Here is a 7,367-nt window from a genome sequence, read left to right on the forward strand (position 1 = left end):
TCTTCTTTCTTCTAATACTCACCCGGCTTCTATCTTCCGGCTCTGTGAGGAGGACGGCGGCGCTGCTCCGGGACTAACGGCGAGGGTGAGACCTGCATTTCGACCCTCTGTAGCTAATGGTGTCCAGTAGCCTAAGAAGCAGAGCCTATCATTTAAGTAGGTCTGCTTCTCTCCCCTCAGTCCCACGATGCAGGGAGCCTGTTGCCAGCAGTGCTCCCTGAAAATAAAAAACCTAACAAAATTATTTTTCAGAGAAACTCAGGAGAGCTCCCCTGTAGTGCACCCAGTCTCCTCTGGGCACAGGATCTAACTGAGGTCTGGAGGAGGGGCATAGAGGGAGGAGCCAGTGCAAACCCATTCTAAAGTTCTTTATAGTGCCCATGTCTACTGCGGAGCCCGTCTATACCCCATGGTCCTTACGGAGTCCCCAGCATCCTCTAGGACGTAAGAGAAAATGTGTGTGTCTTTGTAAAATGTAGGTGTGAACTCCTAGACTCACCATACGCTCTGCACCATTTACCTTCTGCAGCAGTTACCTTCAAATCAGAGGAAATCTCCGGGAAAATGGTGCTACAAACATTTTCCAGGTAATTTCTCTATTGCACATATCTCAAGGAAAATGGTGTAGTCACAATTTACCCAAAGATATATTCCAAGTCGTAAACAGCCTCAGCACAATGTAAGTTGGTTGAATAGGTGCAAGGTGTGCTGTGCGGTATAGACACCCCTGGATCCAGCCTTTACTTCAGTATACCATAGTTACATCTGATAAAAAGGTCTAAAAACACTGAAGCAGCAAACTTTGTGAAAACAATACTTGTGTCATTCTCAGAACTTTTGGCCACGGCTCTAGAATACAAATAGTACCCTAGTGACTATTACATTATGCAATACAGAGAACATTCTAGTGATTGATATAGAATACAGAGAACACCCTAGTTTGTAAAATACATAGAGCATTTCAGTAACAATTATGGAATACAGACAACACCCTAATTACACATCGAGCATTCTAATAAACTGTATATACTATATAGAGTATTCTCTTTTCCTGTACACAATATAGAGAGCATTCTAGGGACTGATATATTATGCAGAGAGTTTATTGGTGGCTACTATTAAATACAGTGACTATCCCAGAGATCGTTATGCACTATAAAGACTATTGTAGTGATAACACACACTTCAGAGGGGATGTAGTTACTATCCCGGCAGTCGGGATCCCTGCGGTCAGAATGCCGACGCTAGGATACTGACCTCCAAGAATGCTGACAGCTCCGCCAGGGCTATTCCCAGTCATGGGTGTCCACAACACTCATAAAGAGTGGGAATAGAACCTGTGGTGAGCACAGCAAGCCACCGAGCCCGAAAGGGGCTTTCTAGCGCTCGACCCGCTGACGGCATTCTGGCGTCTGGGATCCCGGCATCGGTATTCTGACCACCGGGATTCCATACCCAACCCTTTCAGAGAGCACCCTACTGATCTTGTACAATACAGAGAGTCTAGTAGTGACCTCTATACAATAAAGATCCTAAAAGAACAATTTTTACTGTTCCCAGGAATAAATCAGTGTGCACCTGGTTTCCACCATGTGCATTTATAGTGACATCAGCAATCTTACAAAACTAGTTGCACCTTTCTCCTACAGTGAAAGTTCTGATAAGTGTTCATGCATCTTTAAAAAAGCTTGGCCGACAAATAGACATAGCTGAGCAAGTCAGGCAGCATTGGCAGTTCAACATTCTTTGAACATGTGAAATGAGTGACTGTAGGGGGTTCGGTATGATTTACCAGCTGCCGGTATGCCGGGCGTCAATATACCGACAGCGGAGCTGGCGGTATATTGACGCCCGGCATACCGTCACAGCGGCATCCTGGCCACCAGTATGCCAGCAGTGGGGCGAGCGCAAAAAAACCTGCTGCAGGCTTGATGGCTTGCTGCGCTTGCCACAGGTTCTATTCCCACTCTATGGGTGTCATGGATACCCACAAGTGCAAATAGTACTGTTGTGCCGGTATTCCGCCTGCTGGCATTGCCAGATGTCGGGATTCTGGCGTCGGTATCCTGAACGCCGGGATCCTGACAGCCAGCAATTTAAACGTATACCACTGTAGGGTGTAAATGTGTTCAATATAGACAAAAAAAAAAAATCTTTACAAAATTGTGAGTGTAATATCTTTAACTAGATAGGGTCCCTATATCTATTACTGGGGCTTAGTGAAAAAAAATCAAATTCTATTTTATTTAGAAGTAACCTAGGAAGGATTACAAGACATTCCCCAGAGTTCACAAGGTTTCTCTTACAACTTGCTTTAGGGAAATGTTTGTGTTTCATACTCACACAGTTAGTGTCAAATATTTGCAGTAATGGAGAATTGTGTGATATATAGTGAAATATACATGACTATAGCAAAATAAAAGAAACATGCCGATTTTACAGGCCCAAATATTTATGAAGAAAGATTATCAATAACATTTTTGAATAAACTTTGTCTCCAGACTTTTGTCCATCAGAGACCTGGATGATCTCCATCTAAATAACAGAAATCTGTTATCCAGAAAAAAAGAAAGAGATTTGTTGTGTAGAGCATATTGCCCTTACACATGGGGCCTTATTCAGGGGCTGATTCAGACCTGATTGCTGCTGTGCGTTTGCGGGGGATCAGGTCTGAACTGTTCATGCGCAGGCGCCGCAGTGCGCCGGCGCATGCCAGAGATGCGATCAGCATCTCAGCCCTTTCAATCAGCTAGAGGCGTTCGCTGGCCGTGAGGGGCGGGGACGGTGGCGTTGCACCGCCATTTAGGGGGCACGGTCCGGGCAACACAGGCAGGCCTGGACCGTGCAGGGAGCGGGCCACGGCGGCTGCGTGACGTCACACGCAGCCGCTGCGACCCGGAGAGCGACGGTTAGCTCCCTGCCGGCGCGCAGGAGCAGTGCTGGTAAGGAGCTACTCTTCAGGTATAAAAGCATCACCGCCGCAGTGATCATAGATGTACTAAATTTAGCACATCTACGATCAAGTCTGAATTACCCCCTCAGACCTGATCGTAGCAGCAAATTTGTTAGCAGATGAGCAAAAGCATGTGCACTGCAGGGGGGGCATTAGATTTGGGTGGGGTGTGTTAAAACCGAAATCTAAATTGCAGTGAAAAAATAAAGCAGTCAGTATTTAACCTGCACAGAAACAAAATAACCCATATATCTGCGCGCCCCCCCCCCCTGCAGTGCACATGGTTTTGCCCATCTGCTAACAAATTTGCTGCTATGATCAGGTCTGAATTAGGCGCATGGTCTGAGCTAATCTTTGGTTTCCAATTGAGTTTCCATGAGAAGGAGTGACAGACTCTTTCCCACAAGTTCACAAAGAGGACTGAAAGCCCCACAGCTGCTTCACAACACAAAAGACCTGATCTTATTCCCCTAATAATAAATGTGAGGAGAGGAGAATAGACTTGTGTGCTTAAGCCTTACCTGGGTTTGGTTACATGCAGATCAGAAACTGTAAATGTGTTGTTTAGTGTGGTGCTCTTGAATTAAAGGACCTTATAGTTACATATACTGTATGTCATTTAATACAGGGACAGCTTTTGATGTTTTCAAACCCCAAGGCCTACTCTTACCTGAGTGTGAAGGTTGATACATTGCATCCCATCCAGTAACTACTCTTAGCCTAATACAACATGGATCGCTAATCTGCGAAACCGCAAATTGAGCAATTCTAGAATCACTGCGCATGCGTAGTATTTGCACTGCACACGAGCAAGGGGTAATAGCGGCAGAAATTGAATACAGAGCCTATTCGCAATGAAGCCGCTGTTTGACTGACAGGAAGCTGGCGTTTCTGGGCGGTAACCTGCCATTTTCTGGGTGTGTCAGAAAACACGCAGGCGTGCCCAGGCATTTTTGGAAAGGTTCTCGGACGTCAGAGCAAACCACTTCCAGACCATCTCAGACGCAGATTACCAACAGCCTCAGTCCTACTCACATTTGTTCAGATGGAAAAAAATCTTCGATGTTACAGAAATTGCGTATGAATCCGCGAATAGATAGCGATCTGCGATGCATTCGCCAAATTGCAGGGGACATTTTTACTTTCTGTCGGGGTGGCGCCTTTCTACTCGCAGACTACTGCCATTTCTCAGATTAGCGATCCATGCTGAATTAGGCCCTTAGTGTATACCCTATCAATTCAAATGGCCACATATAGACATTGGGAAATATATTTCTGATACAGGCTGTAACAATATTATGCTTTAAGGGACACTAACGTCAACATTTTAACTTTGTTTTGTTTACAGGAAATTGAATGTGATTTTTTTTAAATATCTTTATTTAATAGTTGATATGAAATATGACAAAACCAAAAATGTGGTTCATGCACAAAGGAATGCAAATAAAGCATTGAAAATATCAGATGAAATTATTGTTCAACAATTAATTTTAAAATGATTGTAATATGGAAACACACCATTCTAAAAACAAAACAAATAAAAGGGGGAAGGGGGGCAGGGAAGTAGGCAACATTTGGTATACTACGTAACTGGAAGAAGATCTCATACTGTCGCAGGTGTGAATTTTTTTATGTTATATGTCTAAAATGTGAACTAGAATACAGCTGATTTGATAATACACAGCAGACAGACGTGAGTGGAACTAGACCAAGCTGCCTGTGGCCTGAATCAGCTAGGGCCCCATTTAACAATGAGACATAGCCCATTAGCATTTGCATTAGTCTTTCAGTATTTAACAAACATCGGTAAATTTAGCTTACCAATGTTTGACCCTGTATAGCATACACACCATCTATAGATGGCAAGAGCGATGCGGTCTCTATTGTAGGCAATAGGGATTTCAGCTAAGCCTTCCAGGTATTGCCAGGCCGCTGGAGTAAAGGGGTGTAGTATGGCTGACTGGCGGTTATGCAAGTGTTATTTGCATGCACATGACACAGCAGTCCGTCATTACCAGCAATAGGCTGCAAGCAACAGAGCTGAGGATCCTTCCAAGGAGGTGAACGTTGCTGGACCTCACCAGAGAGGCAAGTAATGTTAAATACCAACAGCATATTTGTCAGTATCACTGTGATACTAAATTCAACTTGTTGCCTGTAAGAAATACTGTTAATAAATGGGGCCCTTAATGATATATTATTACACAACACTTTAATGATATTTCACCATATAAGTGACTGGTGTGAAACAATATACTGTCATGGCCGTGAATAGAGTGGCTCCTCATGTCATCAAATATGATTACTGATGTAGTTTTCCATATATATGTAAAGACCTACACATACCATTGCAGACTTTTGTACTTGCACAGCTTTCTATATCTGGTGTTAATCAACATAAAGCACAAAACACATAATAATATACAGTGTCAATGCTATAACGAGTTTGAAGGGAGGCAATTCATTTGCTGCCTGTCAGGATCCCAGCGGTCAGGTCCGAGAAAGCCAACAGCTGGAATACTGGCTCACAGGGCCTATTCCTACTCATGGGTGTCCATGACACCTATAGAGTGGGAACACATTTTGTGGCGAGCGCAGCAAGTCACCGAGCCCACAGCGCGGCGTGCGCAGTGAGCCTGCAAAGGGACTCTTAGTGCTCGTCCCGCTGCCGGCATTCTGGCGGGCGGGATGCTGCTGTCAGGATACTGAGAGCCGGCATCCCGCATGCCGGCATTACATATGTATTCCAGTTTGAAAGACAGGGCTACTGTATATTAGGACAATTGTGGAGCTAATCTACAGTATGTCCATCTACACAATTAACTCAGTAGAGTGGCAATTTGGAAAGAAAGAAAGAAAGAAAGAAAGAGAGAAAGAAAGAAAGAAAGAAAGAAAGAAAGAAAGAAAGAAAGAAAGAAAGAAAGAAAGAAAGAAAGAAAGAAAGAAAGAAAGAAAGAAAGAAAGAAAGAAAGAAAGAAAGAGAGAGAAATCTGGACACTTGAGCCCAAAGATTAGACACAAATTAGGAATTGATGAATATGTTTTACCATATACTCCTAAACGACTGAAGGGTGTCTCCCCTTGTCAGCCACATAGTACATACAAATAAAGTCATAGTAACGTATTCTAAAACAATGACTCTGACACAGTTAATTGCATTTATTTATTTATTTATTTACCCTTATTTAATTAAGAGGATGATATATTAAAGAAAAAATAGGATTTGAATTACCTACCGGTAAATCCTTTTCTCGTAGTCCGTAGAGGATACTGGGGTTCCATTTAGTACCATGGGGTATAGACGGGTCAACTAGGAGCCATGGGCACTTTAAGAATTTGATAGTGTGAGCTGGCTCCTCCCTCTATGCCCCTCCCACCAGACTCAGTCTAGGAAACTGTGCCCGAGGAGACGGACAAACTTTGAGAGGATATAAAGTATAGTGGTGAGATTCCGAACCAGCACACACAAACCAGAGGAAAGCCATGCTAACCAAACTTTAAACAGGAACAGCAACAGCTGAACCAAACAAAAATACTTAACCAAGTAACAGTACAGGGAGTACGAAGCACTGGGCGGGCGCCCAGTATCCTCTACGGACTACGAGAAAAGGATTTACCGGTAGGTAATTAAAATCCTATTTTCTTTTATATCCTAGAGGATACTGGGGTTTCATTTAGTACCATGGGGATATACCAAAGCTCCCAAACTGGGTGGGAGAGTGCTGAGGTTCTTGCAGAACTGATTGACCAAACTGAAGGTACTCAGAGGCCAAAGTATCGAACTTGTAGAACTTGCAAACGTGTTCGAACCAGACCAAGTAGCCACTTGGCAGAGCTGTAAAGCCAAGACACCCCAGGCAGCCGCCCAGAAAGAACCCACTGACCTACTGTAGAAGAGTGGGACTGAACAGCTGTGGAATAAGCATGCTGGATAGTGAGCCTGATCCAGCATGCAATTGTCTGCTTTGAAGCAGGACACCCAATTTTATTGGAGATCATAAAGAACAAACAGCGAGTCCAATTTTCTGTTACGAGCTGTTCTCTTTACATACACCTTCAAAGCACTCACAACATCCAAAGACTTTGAAGTAGCAGAGGTGTTGGTCACAACCGGAACCAAAATAGGTTGGTTGATGTGAAACGCAGACACCACTTTAGGAAGAAATTGCTGACGAGTTCTGAGTTCAGCTCTATCCTCATGGAAAATTAAATAGGGGCTTTTGTGAGACAAAGCCCCCAGCTCCGACACACGTCTTGCTGAAGCCAAGGCCAACAGTGTGACAAGAGATGTATTTCTTCCAAATATGGTGGTAATGTTTAGACATTACCCCCTTCCTGGCTTGGATCAAAGTCGGGACAACCTTATTAGGGATCCCTGTTCTGGCTAGAATCAGCCATTCAACTTCCATGTCGT

This window comes from Pseudophryne corroboree, chromosome 10 (genome assembly GCF_028390025.1).
Source record: "Pseudophryne corroboree isolate aPseCor3 chromosome 10, aPseCor3.hap2, whole genome shotgun sequence".
In the NCBI taxonomy this organism is placed as follows: Eukaryota; Metazoa; Chordata; class Amphibia; order Anura; family Myobatrachidae; genus Pseudophryne; species Pseudophryne corroboree.